An 18,546-nucleotide genomic window follows, 5' to 3' on the forward strand; every position below is an offset into this window, starting at 1 on the left:
CCATACATTTCATTTTGAATTCAATTTAAAATTACAATAATAATCTTCTGATTAAATCCAACATCATTTTGGATTTCATGCCAAAATTGTGATTTTACTACAAAATTATGAATCGAACCTGATAATTTGAACCTGCTTTAATGTAGAATTATGACTTGATCTGATTTGAACCAAAATTATGATTTAAATCCTGGATTATAACTTCAACTCATTTGAACCCACTTTATGAATTTAAAGGAAAGTTATAATTATTATGACTTGAACCCAACGTGATGATTTCTGGCCTTCACATTATTCTCCTGTTTTCTTATTATTAATAATGAGGCTGTAATGAAATGAATAAACTGTTGTAACTTCGTGACTCTTGGTGAAACTTGGACCTGAGACAGTTCTATGACAGACGTGTGGACATGAGTGTTTTCTGTTCTGGTTTCATCTTCACATAAATCCCTCAGCGATCAGTCACGGTCGTCCACGAGCGGAGAGCCGAGGTATAAGACGCTGCGCTGCACGTTAAGTACAGACGGGGGATTTAATCTCGTCTGCATGCATTGTTTGTTTGTTTATTTGCTTGTGCCGGTTGTTGTCATACGTGGAAGCCTAGGGGTCGCTGAATACGGATAATCCTTCCTGCGGTTAAAGCCGTGGCCCAGATTGCTGCACAGTCCACGTCTCGTAGATCACATCAGTTTCCCGACTCCAGGCGGCTCGTCACTTCTCGTCTGTTGGACTCATGTCTACGGTCCCTGAGGAGGGACAAACTTCTGTTCAGTCTCAGAAGCATTAGGAATAAATAAAAGATGTGACGGAAGAAAAAGAAAGGAACGCAATTAACCTCAGATATATAAATATAGATATATGTAGAATTTGTTGTAATAAAATGAGAATGAATGTGATTCATTTTGACTATTAAAATGATACTGACACTGCAACAGATACTACAACTACCAGCACCCCTCACTTCCAAAACCACTACCACTACTACTGCTACTGCATCTCCTGCTGCTGCAACTACTCCATACTGCATACTACTACCTCTTCTACTCACACCACCGAAACCATTACTACTATTTCTACTGCAGTCAGTACTTCCACTACTACTCATACTACTACGTACTACTACTGCTTTCCAAACCATTAGTACTGCCTCTCCTAGTACTAGTGTGAGGGCTACTACTCCTGCTACTACCACTAATACCACCACCGATACTACTACTACTACCACCAGTACCACCACCGATACTACTGCTGGTAGTGTAATTTACTCATTACTTCTGGCTCTGCTGTGTGAGACATTTCTTTACCACAGGCAGAGGTGAGCGTGAACACGTGGCCTCACTGCACCGGCTCTTTACTTCACAGTATATAAAGTACAAGCTGTGAGTGTTTTGGACTCAGCCTCCCCATCAGGGCGGGACAGCGACGTGTTGAGGACGTCCTGCTGCAGTCATATGGCTGTGGGACAACACCCGAGGGATTAATTAAAGTGATGCGTCCCAGAGGCGGGCCTGCTGATCAAATCAGCACAGAGACGCTTCTTAGCAGATTAATAGCTACAACATTAAGCCATTAAAATCTTATCTCAGAGTAATCATCTATCAGGGAGTCTATCAAGGAATTCATTCATTCATCACCCATCAAGACCAGCTAAGTCCTGATTAGCATTAGCGGTCAGTCAGGATGACAGTCTGTTCAGACCAAAGCAAAGGGAAAAAACAAAAGAAGAAATATTAAAACATTTTACATTAGAACTGTCCATCCTTTGTTCCCTGACAGATACAGCGTTCATCCGTTCAGTCATTGTGATTAGAGATCTATAACATGACGTTTACAGCTCCTGTAATACACATTATTCATGCACATCAAGTTGTTTAAGGCAGTTTCTCTGCAAAGACTCACACATGTGTTTGTTGTAGGAATTTAACCTTCAACTGTTGCAGTTGTTGGAAACTAACTGTGGCATGAAATGATTAAATGTTACAGGGCACTGAGCTTTGACTGTCTCCCGGAGCGTCGCTGATTCATTCTTGCTGTTGGACTGAAGGAACTGAAGATGTGGCTGCTGCACAGTTTAAAACTTCTGCAGAGTTTGAACATGAGACTGTTGTTGGGATTAAACCTTTGACGGTTGCAGCTGCTGCAGGATTAAAACTCTGAACTGATAACTGGGATGTTAGGACCACTGCAGTAAATGAACATTTCATTTTATTTACACGCTGACTGTTGGAGCAATTTAATCTTTTGTGGTTGTAAGGTTTGAAAATGTAATTGCTGCATTACCAGCCACTGAACCACTGTGACAAATAAACCTGTGACTACAAGATATACATACATACATATATATATATATATATATAAATATACATACCTATATATATATATATATACATACATATATGAATATTAGATAGTTGGTCTTTGTTCACCGTTTTAGTGATTCTTTCTTCTTTTAAAGTCCTGTTCCACGTCACTAGCTATGGAGGGGATGTGGGTGGTGTTGGGGGGGGCACTTTTGTGCAGCTTTGATCTGAGATTACTTTCATAGTCCTGAAGAATGCACAACGAAAATATCTCACTGTACATCTCTGCAGTTCCCTTCCGCTCTCTTCTTAACCTACAGTTCAACTGTAGCCGTCTTTGTTCATCCTGAAAACCAACGTGAAACACAATTGAAAACTTGGCAACAGCACGGCAGATACATAGTAACTCAATCTGGACTGGCTGCTTTAAACTCTATCTTAGGCAAGGTGGCTTTTGTAAACCGTCAGACAATGGAGAGCTCTGTTGAAGGCACAGAGGTTGATTTTCACCTTTTAAGTGAGGACACCAGATACCTGCCTTTTCACTGCGCTCAGTTTGAGGACAAACTTTCTTTCTCAAGGCCTTTTTGAACATGAGCAGAGGACGAAACACGACACAGGGTCAGCCGGCGCTCCAGTCATAGCTCAGAAAATATTTAAATCACTCAAGAATATTCCTTCAGTCTGTGGAGTTTTCAAAAGCGGATTAGGACATTGTGTCTGTGGCTGCAGAGACGTCCAGCCCTGTAACTGGATCGGTGTAAAGACACGCCGAGCTGTCCGCTGAACGCTTCAGATGTGTTTGAGATTCAACTTGTGTAACCACAAGGCCACCAGATTAAAACGCCACTTTACAGCACTCGTGCACTTCAAACAGATGTCTGTCTTTAATAACTTCATCTTTTGTTTAGTTTTGTTTCTGCCTTTGAGGAAAAATGACTCCCCTCCCTTCAGCTTGGTGCATTCTTCACATCAGCTCAAACCACAGGAAGTCGTTTAAAAACGGAGAAATATTTAACTGGACAGTCAAACTGAAGGTATTTAAACACTTGAGTTTTTCTGTTGATTTTTACCATCAAACGCTTCATTAGAGTAAGAACATCTCGTGAAATACTGGGTTCTGGTTCAAAGCAGGACATTTTTTCAGAGTGACCTCTGCGCCTCCTGATCCATCCTCCCCTGGGAGTTCAAACCGAAAGACATAACTGATGTGCCCATAAACGTCAGCGGATTTCAGACGACTGCATCTTCAAAGACCTCCTCTACTTTTCATCAAGCCTTCCCTCTTCCTCTAAATCCTTTACAATAACACACACAGCGCAGCGCACATCAGTCAAGCGGGGATTTTCTACGACAAGACACTCGATAGTAGAAAGCAGCTTACCCCAAAAAGCAGATGTTTGTTTTCACAGGTCGGCCTGTGGAGCTGGAGGAGGCGCTCTGACATGTGAGGGAGGCAGCGGGCGGCACTGAGCCGGGTGAGGTGGGTGAGCGTCCAGGAAGCGTACCTGGTGACCTCTGGACTGCAGGTGTTGAAGTCTGCGTCTGACCAGGAAGGACGTCCAGGAGCTTCAGACGGAGCAGAGAAGCAGAGGAAGATCATGTGACATGATGGAAAGCTGCACGACAGCTACTAAATGGACTTGTGATGAGATCGTTTTGCTAGCTGCTAAATCCAAGGTCAAGAACAAACTTCAGATCTAAACCTTTAAACCAGCAAAGATGAGGCGTCTCTAAAGTGTCTGGGAAAACTCACTGTCACCGAAAGCTCCGGAACAGCCACTAAATGGACCTGTGAGTGTGAGATGTCAAGATCTCAAGCAGAGAGGCTCATGATGGACTACAGCTGAGCATGTTGGGAATGATCTGGTGGGAACTGAGATGTGATTAAACTTATTTTGCTCCGCTGAAGAATCAGGTCGATGCTGATTCTCCATCAGGTAGAAGCTTCTGCATCCAGGCTCCTCCCAGTTTCCCTCCTGCCGTGATTCACTTCAGGTGCCGCTCGCCTGTTAGAAGCTTCACCTCAGCTCCTCGTCCTCTGTGGAGGGTGGAGAAACGAGGGCACGACCCCGGCCGAACCCCCCCCCCCCCCCCTCACGCTCTGAGGAGATGTCCTGAGCTTTCCCACCTGCCGCTGGAGAAACATCAATCTGTGTTTCCATCCAGCTAATTAACGCCGTGTCTGTCCTCCACCCACGCTGTTTTCACCACAGCTCATCCCTTAACGTCGGGGGCTGGGGGAGTGCTGGGGGAGGGCTGGGGGAGCGCTGGGGGAGGGCTGGGCTCATGGCGGGCGGCAAGTGGAGGATGTTTTTAGAGCAACTTAGAGACGCAGCGTGGATGCAGAGCTGCTTCGGTGGAACACAGGCGTGGAAGGAGAGGCGATGTGTACAGACGCTGGTCAGGCCTCCCGAGGGCAGCGGTGTCTGTGACAGGTTAGTGGGACTAGCGACATGGTGCTAATCAGCTTTATTTGTGCCACTAAAACCAATCTGTGGGGATCAGACGTGCCAGCTGTCTGCACTACAGGACGATTATTACAGGGTTTCATATCACACAGCTCCAGGCAGGAGTTATGACTCCAGCTCTGACTCACTGTCACCAGCAGCGAGGGAAGTCTGGCAGCGAGCGGCACTGCGCTCGACCGCTCCGCCCGTTCAGAGGAACCTGCTGTGGAAACCTCAGGTGAGTGAGTCATGGCATCAGTCAGTCAGAGCGGAGAGGGACTGTGATGGAGCGATGTCAGCGGCCGCTCGCCCGCCGCCTCCCCGGCTCCTGTAATCTGTTGGTGGATTAAACGATTCATTAGCTGATTAGCGTAAATCGATTAACAGCGCGAATGAAAACAAAAGGGAGCTCTTCGGGGGAGGAAACTGAGCGGCCCGTGGAAAAACACAAACAACTTGTCTTAACCTACATTCTGCTTCGTCAAGGTCTGATTCACATCCCAGGAGCAGAGACTCAGAGCTGCTGCAATAATTACACTTTATTAAACTATAGTGTCAGTCTTTCTGCAAATACCCCCCCCCCCCCCCCCCCACTCAGAGCTCACGCAGGAAGTAGTTTGTCCTTCATGTATGGAGGTGGATGATGTGAGTGTGGAGGTTGTGGTGGTGGGTGGGTGTGTCCATGTTAACGTCCTGTTACAAACGTTCTCTAAACTTAACCGAGCTTTAGACTCGGTTTATTCTATCCTGTGCTGCATGTGCAGTATTTACACTGTTGCTGTGTTTCTGTACAGAACTTATTTTATTATTGTATTTTATTTTGAAATGAGTCCAACTTGTCAGTAATTAGAGATGGAACAGATTGAATAAACTGTTTTATAAAGAGAGTTTAAATTAGTATTTGGTTCTAATGTTGTATATTTTGTATTAATGTATTAATACATTTGTATTAATCATCATTTCTTCAAACACTCTTGTACAGATGTTTGGTCTTGTGTGTGTAGTGTGGTGTAAGAGATGACAGTATCTGTGGAGCCTCACACTCTGACAAAGAGAAGAGGACGTGGATCCTCTGCACAATCCAAGACATTAAATCTAGAAATCTAGATTTCAGCTGGTTGTTTACAGCTGTTGCTCTTACAGCCACAGGGTGCACCCACCGGCCTCCACCCACCGGCCTCCACCCAGCAGCCTCCACCCACCGGCCTCCACCCACCGGCCTCCACCCACCGGCCTCCACCCACCGGCCTCCACCCAGCAGCCTCCACCCACCGGCCTCCACCCAGCAGCCTCCACCCCCCGGCCTCCACCCCCCGGCCTCCACCCACCGGCCTCCACCCAGCAGCCTCCACCCACCGGCCTCCACCCCCCGGCCTCCACCCAGCAGCCTCCACCCAGCAGCCTCCACCCCCCGGCCTCCACCCACCGGCCTCCACCCAGCAGCCTCCACCCCCGGCCTCCACCCCCGGCCTCCACCCAGCAGCCTCCACCCAGCAGCCTCCACCCCCGGCCTCCACCCACCGGCCTCCACCCAGCAGCCTCCACCCACCGGCCTCCACCCAGCAGCCTCCACCCCCCGGCCTCCACCCCCCGGCCTCCACCCACCGCCTCCACCCAGCAGCCTCCACCCACCGGCCTCCACCCCCCGGCCTCCACCCAGCAGCCTCCACCCAGCAGCCTCCACCCCCCGGCCTCCACCCCCCGGCCTCCACCCAGCAGCCTCCACCCAGCAGCCTCCACCCCCGGCCTCCACCCAGCAGCCTCCACCCCCCGGCCTCCACCCAGCAGCCTCCACCCCCCGGCCTCCACCCAGCAGCCTCCATCCAGCAGCCTCCACCACCGGCCTCCACCCCCGGCCTCCACCCAGCAGCCTCCACCACCGGCCTCCACCCATCAGCCTCCACCCAGCGGCCTCCACCCCCGGCCTCCACCCCCGGCCTCCAAACAACAGGAAAACAGAGTCAGAGCTCGGTCTTTGATGTTGCCAAAACCCTCATGTTCTCTCCATGTTCTGACACTGCAGCGTCTAACTGCACGCCAGCGACGTAAACACCCTCTCGCCGCCTCTCTGAACACTCGCTAATGACTCCCATGCCGTGCTGCGGTGGCAAGGGGGGTTCAGAAAGAGTTCAAGCCACGCGTTCACCACATGTTTGCAACAACAACTCCCCCACCCCCACCCCCACCCCCCCAACCCCTGCACCATCAAAACCACGACTTCCTCATCAAAAGTCTGAAACGAGAGCTGGGAGACGGTGAGGGCCTGAGAGTCTGGGACCACATGAGTCCTGGAGAGTCGGACCAGATCCCACAGGAGCCTCCTCGCCTCAGTCTCCACAAACACAACAATACAAAGAGTATGACTGAACTCTTTCTGCTCCTCACGCCTCCCTCTCTGCCTTTCTACTGTAGCAACATGAAAACACACAAGCCTGTGATGGAGGGAGGGAAACGAGTGAATCCTGCAGGACATGATCACTGCAGGAAGACTTCAGGATGGAACAGGAAACATGAAGGTCAGGATTTAGGCCTTTATATCATCGGATATTAGCACCTGAAAGTTATTTTATACGCTGTCATTTCAACACTGGGTCGTGATGGAATAAATCCCAGATGTCAGTGGAACCGCCGAAGGATGAATAAACGGTTTATGAATTGAGAAATTGAATTCAGAGTCAGTGAAAACCACGAAGTCCAAACCGGGCCGATCTGGATCTGTTCATGCTGAGGCTTCACTGAAGCTCCGCGATGCTCAGACTGAGTCAGTTAATCCAGTCCATGTTCAGGATCTCTGACAGAGCTTTTAAATGAAATGTTCCGGGGCTTTGAAAACCATCAGTACATGTCGCTGAGGAGGTTAAGAAAAATGAGCCGTAAAGAACCACTTTAAAAAACGATCCCTCTTCGCCATAATTCAGCCTGCTGAGGAACCTGTGATCAGGACGTTAGAAAAACCTCATGTCATCATTCATCCAAAGCTGCGGTCAATTTCCTGCCAGCGTCGGCCGCCACGCCGCAGCGCGGCGCGGTGAACGAGACGAGGAGGGCGACGCGCTCGGTGGAGGTGATGTACTGGATCAAGCAGATCCAATTTGTCTCTGACACCGTGCGGCTGTGTGAGCGACACAGCTGGACTCTGTTAGCGCTGGCGGCCTGAAACAGAGCTGTGGTTTTCCTCTCAGCGACACAAAGGGCGGCACATGAAAAGGATCATCTGCGCTCCCACACCGTGCTGTTTTCCTGTGTCTGGTCGCTCTCTGTGAAACGCTGCAGCTCTGAACGCCGTGCGTGCCATCGAAGACGAGGAGGAGCCTCCACAACACGTCAACAACAAACAGCTTCACGTGAGAACAGCTGGACGGATGTTAGAGGTTCTGAGAGGTTCATGCTAACGGCTAAATTAGCTTTAAATAGCTTCCTCATTTTTCAACTTCCTGCTCTATTTCCACAGTAATGCAGCTTTTATTGACCCAAATGCAAATGGAATATATGTATATATATTATAGCAATAATATATATACATATATTATATTAGCATATGTGAAATATATGTGCAAAGAAAAAAGAAACACATATAAAAATTATATATGAAACCTATTAGAAAATGGAATCATTTCATATATTGACTTACAGTGTGTTGAGCTCATACAAATATGTATGTTTATGAATCCTTATATTGTAGACACACGTTGTGTAATTTTACTGTGGGTATTTCATGTTATAAACATATATCTTCATATATCCAGAGGATGTATATGTGTAATAATAATAAATCCTCTGATAGGAGACATAGACATTATGTTTTTGTATGTGTAGATTTAATTTACACCTTTGTTTTTCTTCTTAAACGTCTAAAAATCACCTTTTACAATTAGTTCAACTCAAGCCGATGATTAAAAGAAGCAGATGTGACGAACCTTTTGGTGTAATCAGATATAAGTGATGGTAAATGCGTGTTTCAACATGACATGTCGTTCCTGTCAGACGACTCGGCAGCAACAGTCGAGTCCTTTAAAGCTGAGAGGACTGTTACGACACGACCGTGACGCACTAACAAATATCCAGCGGTTGAGCAACAGCGCTGACGAAACACATTTACTGTAATCTCCCAACACGCAGGGTCAGCTCACAGTGACGCATCAACTTTAACAACAGTTGCTGTTGTTGTTTTTACATGTTTACATCTGGTTCAACTGAGTTCACACGTCACGGTCCGAGGAAGACTCACCAGAGTCTTCATCCTGCAAAAACTCAAGGTTTCTGTAGCTATGAAGAGAAGATCAACACCGACATCAACACCGACATCAACACCGACATCAACACCGACATCAACACCGACATGCAGGAGATCTTTCTGGTTTTCTGGCCTTTTTCAATCAGATCCAGGACCAGTGTTCAAACACTTCAGAACCTCATGTTTCCCTGACGTGTGAACTGCTGAGATGATGAGAGGAAAGACTCTTCTCTCTGAGAAGAAGGTCAAAGGTCAAGGTCACAGTGACCTCACAAAACATGATTTTGACCTTGTGAAAGCGATATCTCTGTAACACCTGGAGGGAATTTGATTGGATCGAGGACGAATTAGACTTTGGTGATCAGAACACGTTTTACCCATCATTCATTTCCCTCTGGATTAACGGATGTAACTGAAACTAGTCTGAGTGTCGGAGGTGATTCTCCTTTATTGGACATTCGCAGTTAGAAGCAGACAGGAAATGAGGAGAGAGAGAGAGAGACGTACGTTGTGGTCATGTGGTGTTGGACCGTGGACACCGGAGCGTCTCACAGCCATCACCACATCTTTCCCGAACCTGAGCCAAGCAGTCTTAACGACCTGAGCTCTTCACAATAAGTTTTCTAGCAGCTGTTTGTGACTCTGTGATCGAGACGTTTTCCTCGTTTAGTTTGGACGAGTCGTCGCAACCCAAACCTTCAAAACCCGGCGCTCTACCTTCACAGACGTCCCACGCTCCAACAATAACGCCATAAATCCCTTGAGCGTAGAGCAGAGGTCCAATCATCAGAGAGCAAACATTTGTTTTCATGGGGGGGGGGGGGGGGGGTGGTGGAGGGGGGTGGATACATGAAGTGACTGAGTTTACCTTTAATTAATCACTTTTACTCCTTCACTCATCGTCTCACCCGTCTCCCCCTCCTCCCTCTCTCTCACCTTCCTCTTTCTTTTCTCCTTCCTCCTCTTCCTCTCTGCCCCGCCCCCCTCCCTGTGTACCAGATGGACACATAGTACCCCCCCCCCATCTGCATTGTCTCACTGGACTCTTTAGAGAGATAAGCCTTGCGGATTTCTACGCACGCCAACCTCGTGAACTTGACCCCTGGACGAATTCATCAAAGGAAAAGCCTGGTTGACCCCCCCACCTCCACCCACACCCCCCCCGCCCCTCCTTGGCCCCCCTCCCCTTCACAAACACAACACCCAATCTCCAGCCTTGTTTTGTTTTGTTGATGAAACTCAGCTTCTTCTTTTATTGATTTTACTTTTATTTCAATTCTTTGAAACTAAATTGCCACAATAAGCTACAAACAGTTTGTTGATGACGAGGAGGCGACAGAGAGTTAATAAAATCAATCAATCAATAGAACAACTGTGTTAATGTTTGTAAACAAACAGAGGCTGTAATGACATTAAAGTCGTTAAACAAAAGGTGAAAATTATGTAAAAAGTTTGAATCCATCTTTAACGAACGAGCTGCTGAGTTTTTATTGATTCTTAATTAACGAATTAAGAATTGATGATGTCACAGCTCTGACTGACAGGTTTCTCTTCTTCTTCTGCTCAGGGCCATTCATTCATTCAGCCCCCCCCCCATTTATCTAATGAACACCATATGTTGGGTTAAAGAACTGTAAAGGCTGAGGGGGGGGGGGGGGTGATGACAAGTGAGAAAGGAGAAAGGAGGAGGAAGAGCTAAAAGAGGACAAAAAGGTGGAGGAAGGGGAAAAAAGGAGGAGTGGGAGAAAAGGAGAAAAGGATAAGGTGAAGAAGAACAGGAAGACGAGGAGGAGGAGGAGGAGCAGGAGGAAGAGCAGGAGGAGGAGGAGCAGGAGGAAGAGGAGGAGGAGGAGGAAGAGCAGGAGGTCTGGTGTGACGCTGGTGTTGATCCTTCTACGTGTCGTTAGAAAAGGTCGTTACTTCGCTCACAAACATCATCTGTTGATAAAGGTCATGTGATGTGATCAGCTGATGGCGTCCCTCAGACTGTGGACGCCTGACGGACGCTGATCCTCTTCTTTCAACAAAGATCCCAGTTGTGGTTTTCAGGAATAAAGGAGGCTGTAGCTGAGTTTGTTCTTCACCTCCAGGTCCGTGTTTGTCCGTGGAGGCGGCGGCGCCCTGAACTCTGCCTCACAGGCTTAGTAGACGTAAATCTGAAGGAATCCCATTAGGCTTTGAGAAAGTCTAGACTCTGACTGTGCAGCTCGGACCCGAAGCTCTGGTGTTTTACGACCCTGGACCTGCTCCATCACAGCGCAGCGTAAACACTGATTAGCAGCCCTAAATCCCCGGGAAATGTTACAGTTTGTTGAGACACGCAGTAAATCCTGCCGCTGAGCTGTGTGATCCCGCCGTGTGGAGCGACGTGGGAAACCTGCGGGTTATCTGGCACAGCTGGACCAAACTACCAGAGCCTCCACCTGAAGCTGAGCACCGGACTTTCAGCCAAACCCCCCGCCATTATTATTATTATTATTATTATTATTATTATTATTACTATTGGTACTATTATTATTATAATTACTATTAATACTATTAGTATTATTACTATTTATCATTATAATTACTATTAATATTATTATTATTGTTATTATTATTATTATTATTATTATTATTATTATTACTAGCTAGTATTTCTCAGAAACTTTAACCCAGAGAAAAAACATTCTACTGAGAGAAAATCTTATAATCCATTAACTAAGAATCATGTTTTTGTGAATGATGCAAAAATAAAAAAGTGTGATATGTGAAAGGACGTGACGACCAGCATGTTGCTCATGTTGTTGTTAATTATTCTGTATTGATTAGTTCTTCCTTGTTATGAAAATATATCTGATTAAAAGGAGGAACAAAGGATCAGCTGTTGTGTTGCTATAAGAAGATCTCCTGTCTTCATTTTGTCTTCACTCTCTTTGGTATTAACTTTATTTTTCCATTAACCTTAAATATTCTTCTACTCCTTTATGAAGAGTGAAGTGGGTTACATGACTGTCCTCGCCGACCAACTGTAACCGCTGGCGGAGCTGAGGTTACTTCCCTGAAAACGGCCTCATGGCGTCAGCAGGAAGTGTGTTGAAAGTGCTGATTCACACGACCACCGAGGAACGAAAAAGGAAGGAGCGGAGCGGTGACATCTGTCAGAAACACTTCCAGGAACTCAGGACTGTCCAAACTGTGGAAAGAGCCGACACCTTCTCCTCCGCTGCCGTGTCCTCACTCCATTTCTCAGATAATCCTGGACGTCATCTGTGATGCTAACAGATGAAGCAACCGCATTACCAGATCTGGGCCGACTAATTGCACGTCGCCTGAAACCTTGTCAGCGACGTCGTTAAAAGTGATCCATGGGGTGAGTCGTGGTAAAAGCCGGAGCTTCCCCGCGCCGAGCCAGGCCGAGCTGAGACTGAGGCCCGGGCGTGCTGCTCGCAATCGACCCGTCCGGTTTTAAGAGGTGGCGGCTGACGGGCTGTAACAGGAGGAATGCCTGCTGCAGCTGCCCGCCAGTCAAGAGGGAACCAGGCCCTCTCAAGTCGGCCTCAACCCCCCAACAAGACTCCCAGCCCTTCACTTAATCCCTCTCTCAGAGCCTGACGCCCAGACCTCAAAGCTGAACCCGGCCTCCTGCCTTTCCTCTCCCCCCTTCAAACCGGTGCGTTAACTCCTAAACACTGAACTCCTCCAGCGATGCTGGTTTGATTGAGTGGGGAGTCGTGTGAGACGAGTGGCCTCGGCGGCGCTCTCCTCAACCTCCCGCTGAAATGAAAAATGACCTTTTCACCTTGTCAGAGGATTCGCTGTTTCAGAGGAAGTGCAGGACGCACAAATTCTTTTCTTTTTCCAACGTTCTCCAACCAAAATCTCAGAGTTTACTCTTTGATTTCATTGATCAGGTGCAGTCACACGGTAAGAGGAGCCTGACTGACCGGTCAGGTCACACAGCCACACAGTGAGAAATCAGTTTCATCCACTCTGATCCATATTAGTCTTTATTTATTCCACTGTGTCATTCTCTTCTGAACCAAACATCAGTTTTTATTAAAGTCTCCAATATTCTTCTGGTTTGAAGACACAGAAACTAAAGACGCTCGACACTTCGGAGAAGACAGAGACATATTCTGGCTTGTAGAAGAAGTCAGCGTGTGAAGACAGGAAGGAGACGACAGGCTGTGACACTACAACAAAGAACTGGATCAAATGTGATTTCAGTCGATCCTGGAAACCAGTGAATTTCATTCTTTTTTGGTTTGACTCGTTTACAGACCAGAGCTGTGCCAGAATTCAATTTTCACAGTGTTGTTTTAACCACAGATCAGTTGAAAGGCCGTTTCCGTGCCGACTCTCCGGGTCTTGTGCCCCCCCCCCCGCTTCCATCGGGACCACAAAAACCTCCATTAACATTTAATCCTTTCTTAAAAGTTCTAGCTCACTCATCATCCATTCTCGCAGCTTGGACCGTGGTCTCTGGTCTCTGGTCTCTGCAGCTGGGATTGTAATGTAACCCTGCACTCACTCGGCGCTGACCTGGATAACTGCATCAGCTAAACGCTCAAAAAGCAAAACGTCAACCGCATCCAGGCCTCAAGAACTGGAGCTCCCGGGCATCCACACGCCCTGCGGAAACCTGCTCTGTTTACACTGTTCGGTTTACAAAATCCAACGCCAAAAAATACTTGACATTCTTATCTGGGACGTTTGTATCCTCATTTGGGGGAAGCTGAGTGTATCTGCATGTCCACGCCACCTCATCATTTCTGCCTGGGCCCAAACACATGTTTCCCTTTTAAAGTCACTTCGGAGAGGAACATTTGTACGTCTAGCATCAACATTTTGACAAGCTGCTCTGTGAATCTTTGCCAGCCCTCCTGGGAGGCGCGGTGGAAGCACCGTCAGCCCTCCGCCGGCCAACTCCTGCACGGCGAGGAGAGGTCACAGGGGGTCGTGGGTAAAATAAGCACAGGGAGACGTCTCTGTTCCCGTAAAAATGATCATAAAGAGGGAATCAGAACACATAAAGATCCAGTGTAAACACACGGGACGTGGGCGGCACATCAGTGTCGGGGGACGGACTCTGACGAGCAGAGAGCCAATCATGTGACGCCTCGGCTCTCAACCTGAAGACTGAGGTCGCTCCGTCATTTCTCTTTTCGTTCACTTCCAGAGCTGCTGCTTCTTATACTTTAATAACTTTTTATGTGATGATTATTCAGATGTGACTGAAGGAGAAACGGGACAAGTTGCTCTCTATTGATCATGAGGTGATTTATGGGTTTTAAAAGTTCTCCACATGGAAACTTTGATCCAGACTGAAACATTTCAACAATCATTGGATGGACTTTCCCTCTAGCGCCACCAGCAGGTTGACATTTTAAACCGTAAACTCAAAACGTTCCTCTTCAATCTGGCTTTTAATTAAATATGGTTTTTAGTCGTTAGTCACTTTATTTTATGTAATTATGTTGTAAATGATATTTTACTTCATGTGCTCAGTTCATGGTTTTATCACTTGATGACTCTTGATGGTTTTTGACCTCTGGTGTTTTCTGTGGCGTCACTTTGTTCCACATGTTTTAAAGAATAAAGTAAATCAGTAAATGAAACTTTTTCATCTTTAGCTGCTTCGACTGTTTCTATCACCGTCTCATTCTGTCTGTAGAAGAAGAGTCTGATCTCTCAGTGTGTCACATGTTCATATTCATCCATGACGTCTGGACACCATCACACACACACACACACACACACACACACACCCACACACACACACACACACACACACACACACACACCCACACACACACACCCCCACACACACACACCACACACACACACACCCCCACACACACACCCACACACACACACACACACACACACACCCACACACCCCCACACACACACCCACACACACACACACACACACACACCCACACACACACACACACACACACACACACTGTCATCCATCCTCTGATCCCACACACACACAGAAATGTACACAACAACACACACACACACACACACATGCCCTGAATGCTCTTATCTGATGCTCACACACCTCGTGTGGGCTTCTGAAAGGGCTCAGCAAACACACACACACACACACACAGGGAAGCGTCGGCACATGAAGAGCTGCAGTGAGGTCGCGGGGTCGAGCAGAGGTGGAGTGGGCTGGAAAAGGTCCAGAGGTCAGGGACGATAACCCCGCCCCCCTTGGATACAGCCCGCCGCCCAGGTCAGCGCTCTCAGGTTACTCGCTCAGGCTTGTTTGGACGACCCCGCCTCCCCCCACGCAGCCTTGGACGTGGACTTGAGTGGTGTCCAGACATGAAAGATGGAGCGGGAGCAGAGGAAGCTGCAGGTTTTGAAACGTGACACCGCGCTGTCTGTGTTTTCTGGCGTTTCAAAGGAATCGTAAAGCTTGAAAATGCGTTATTGTGTCGAGGACCAGTTTTCTTGTGGGTTTATTGGATGTTTTTTCTCTTTTATTGAGCACAGAACATGACGGCACTGTTCTTGATCTCTTCTTCTTCTCTGACCTTTGACCTTATGAACTTTTCCACTGAGGAAACCAGTTACAGGAGAAAAGCCCCACCGAGCTGTGCACAACAAAAGCAACACACGACATGTAAACACATGTTGTTGTTGGTACATATAATAAAAAGGAGGCGTCACAGTAAACGTGTGGCCTGTCTCTACGTCTCATCACCTGCGCTGCTGTTTGATAAGAGTCCAGGTGTCTGGCTGCAGGACTCTGGATCAGTGGGAATTCATCCCAAAGCAGACAGGAGGAGTTGTTCCTCCTGTCTGAGGCTGTAGCTGATATTCTAATCTACACACACAACAGGAGACTGAGGAGTTCATTGTTTGTCAAATCAGTGGGACTCAAGGCTTTTTTGCAAAAATACTTCTTCCAATCACAAGGTCACTCTGCCCTGCAACCACCTCTCCCCCTGCAGAGCTGAGACAATAGGAAATCTACACAGAGTCACTGATGCAGCTCATTTTAAACCTGTTTACAACCACGAGCTGTAAACACGGCACCAGAGCCCGAGTCTGCAGTTGTTTAGTTCAGAGGTTCTCAAACCGTTTGGCCTCAAACAAATCAATGTCTGCTTGTGACCCATTGTCAAACATCCGCGGTTATGATCAGGCCAAGCAGCGATGTTGTAGAAACCTGAAGAGGGAAGATTATCCAGTATAATCTCCAGGAAATAAGCAAACATAAATATTCCTGCCCTTTGTCCTGCAGTCGCTCTGATACCAACAAAAAGATCTGTGATAATCCTTGTTCTATATTTTGTTTCTGTGAAGCTTCCTGTGAATTTGGACCATGAAAACTACAGAGGAGAACATGAGATCTTCTCTTCGTATTGAGAATGACTTGAATGATCTCACCTGCGTAATACAGTAACTAGGACTGACTGAGAGACGACCTGCTGCAGCTCACATGCAGCTGATGTAATGTATACGTTGTTGTGGTATACAGAGTGTCTGACGTGTTGAGGAGACTCTTTCATCCCTGCAGCTTTCATATCATATGTCACAAAGCTCAGTCTAAGCCGCTGCAGCGATAAGGTCAAACAGCAGCTTATCACCGCTCTAAAAAATGCTGCTGTGACCTTTACACCCGCCACACAAAGCCACCAATCAGGACGCTCCCGGCCTCGCTTCTCCCTCTGGGTGAATGACGCGACGGGACGGGCTGCCGGCCAGACATCGATGACATGTCAGAGCGGCGTGTTGCAGACGCAACAGAGCGCCGCTTGTCATCAAATGCATCTATCTGAGAGGGGACGAGAGGCCGGTCGCCTGCCGCTGAAGTTCAAAGTGACCCGTGTGATTGTGATTCATCACTGCAGCGGCGTGGGAACAGAGGAAAGAGATGAGGGGAGAGGAAAAACAAAGGAAACCTACTGACCTTTTCCTCCAGACACACACCTACACCTACACCACCTTCCAAACACATCCCAAAGACTCATTCATAAACAGCTGCATCAACACAGCTGTCCTCAGCTGTGCCAGCGTCCCTCACTACACAGAACTAACTCTGATGAGTCTGAGAGCGCTGCAGGAGGCCGGCGCTTCAGAAAGGTCAAGGGGTCATTACAGTCTGAATCCCGTGGATTAGATTTACTATATTTCCTGTGATGGTTATACGTCATCGTCTCAATGAATCCTATTGACATCCAGCCACATCAGTCAGGTGACGCCTCGTAATCCACTGCTAACGTCTCCATCTCAACAACATCGATTTTCTCTGCAACACAAGTCTGACTGACCTCCAGTTCAGTTTCCTGACTCCGTCTGTTGTTGGATCAGTTTATTACCTTCAGAAACTCTTATTTATGTGTCACCGGATGATTCGCCGCAAATATAAACTGGAATCAAACTTTTTCTGGGGTCACCAGAATCATTGAGAATCCGTCTTTCATGAGCAGCAGTTAAAAAGTATCTCCGCAGGTCGCCGGTGAAGAAGGAACACAGCTCATTCTTGACTTGACGTGTTGGAACCGTCCAATATGGCCGCTCTGAAGTCAGGAATGTGTATGGCCTTGATTCTTATTACAGTCTCTTCTCAGCTCGGGGTCCCACCGCCTCTTTTCCTCGAGCCCAGATGGAGAGGAATGCCGCCGAGCGACGTGGAGCTCGGCCGCCGGCGCAAACGGCCGCCCGAGCTTTCGGCCATACCGGGGTTTAATGAAAGTTGGGATGGATGTCAGAGGGGGTTCAGAGGAAATGCCTTGATCTGCGAGGCCTGTGCTGAATTATGGGCTGGGGTCGGACGCATCTGGAGCCTGAAGCAGACACGTTTCCCCCGCCTGAGACTGCACGCGGCCAACTTCTGCAGACGTCCAGGTGGATGGATGATGGCGATGGCGGTTCCTCCCTCCTTACACAAACATGTGCGCTCCGCTTTATTGGATGACATTTTTCAGACAGAGATTCCTCTCACAGGCTGGAATGCAGAGGAAGTCTATCGCACGCTTGCACCAGAAGGAGAGCGACAGCGAGCTGCTAACAGGGCAGCTGCAGGGTCAAGTGTCCCAGATAAAGTGCACATGATCTTTACAGAGACAGATAAAACTTGTGATGCCGGTCCAGGCATCGCTGCGAGTTGTGTACATATAAAATGTCTTTATTTAGAAATGGGAACACATGATTCAGCAGTGAAGCTCCTTTATTGGAAACACTCAGGAGGAAAAAATGAATTTCCCACTCATGAGCGCTTGCGGGCTGTTTGAAATTCTGAGGCATTTCATGAGAAATCAAACACTCTCGGTACTTCCTCATTTCACATTTCTGTCGGAAACTTGACTCTGTATTTGTCATGATTCATAACAGAGACATCATAGCTGTTTGTAATGGAGCGGTGGAGGGGAATATTTGCAGAGAGTGGAGGGAGTTGGTCTGCTGCCAGTCATTCTTAATTATCTCCATATTAATGTTCTCCAGTCTTTGTCTCAGCTGCGATTCATCTTCTCTCCCCTCATCGTGTTTCTGTTTCCTCGTGGCTATTTAAAGGTTATATGTCATCTGCTGTCAGCGTGCTGTGACCTTTGACCTT

The 18,546-nt window shown here is 47.6% G+C and overlaps 1 long non-coding RNA gene across 1 annotated transcript in view; it reads right to left on the reverse strand.

Annotated features, from left to right (window-relative positions):
* Positions 1 to 2,416: 2,416 nt before the first annotated feature.
* Positions 2,417 to 18,546, reverse strand: part of LOC130165485 (uncharacterized) — a 36,054-nt gene continuing 19,924 nt past the window's right edge. Inside the window, exons 2-3 of the long non-coding RNA XR_008826812.1 lie at positions 3,685 to 3,869; positions 2,417 to 2,646 (exon numbers count right to left, since the gene is read on the reverse strand). This is a non-coding gene — a long non-coding RNA (uncharacterized LOC130165485). The remainder of the gene's footprint in view (positions 2,647 to 3,684; positions 3,870 to 18,546) is intronic.

Source organism: Seriola aureovittata, chromosome 24, assembly GCF_021018895.1.
Source record: "Seriola aureovittata isolate HTS-2021-v1 ecotype China chromosome 24, ASM2101889v1, whole genome shotgun sequence".
In the NCBI taxonomy this organism is placed as follows: Eukaryota; Metazoa; Chordata; class Actinopteri; order Carangiformes; family Carangidae; genus Seriola; species Seriola aureovittata.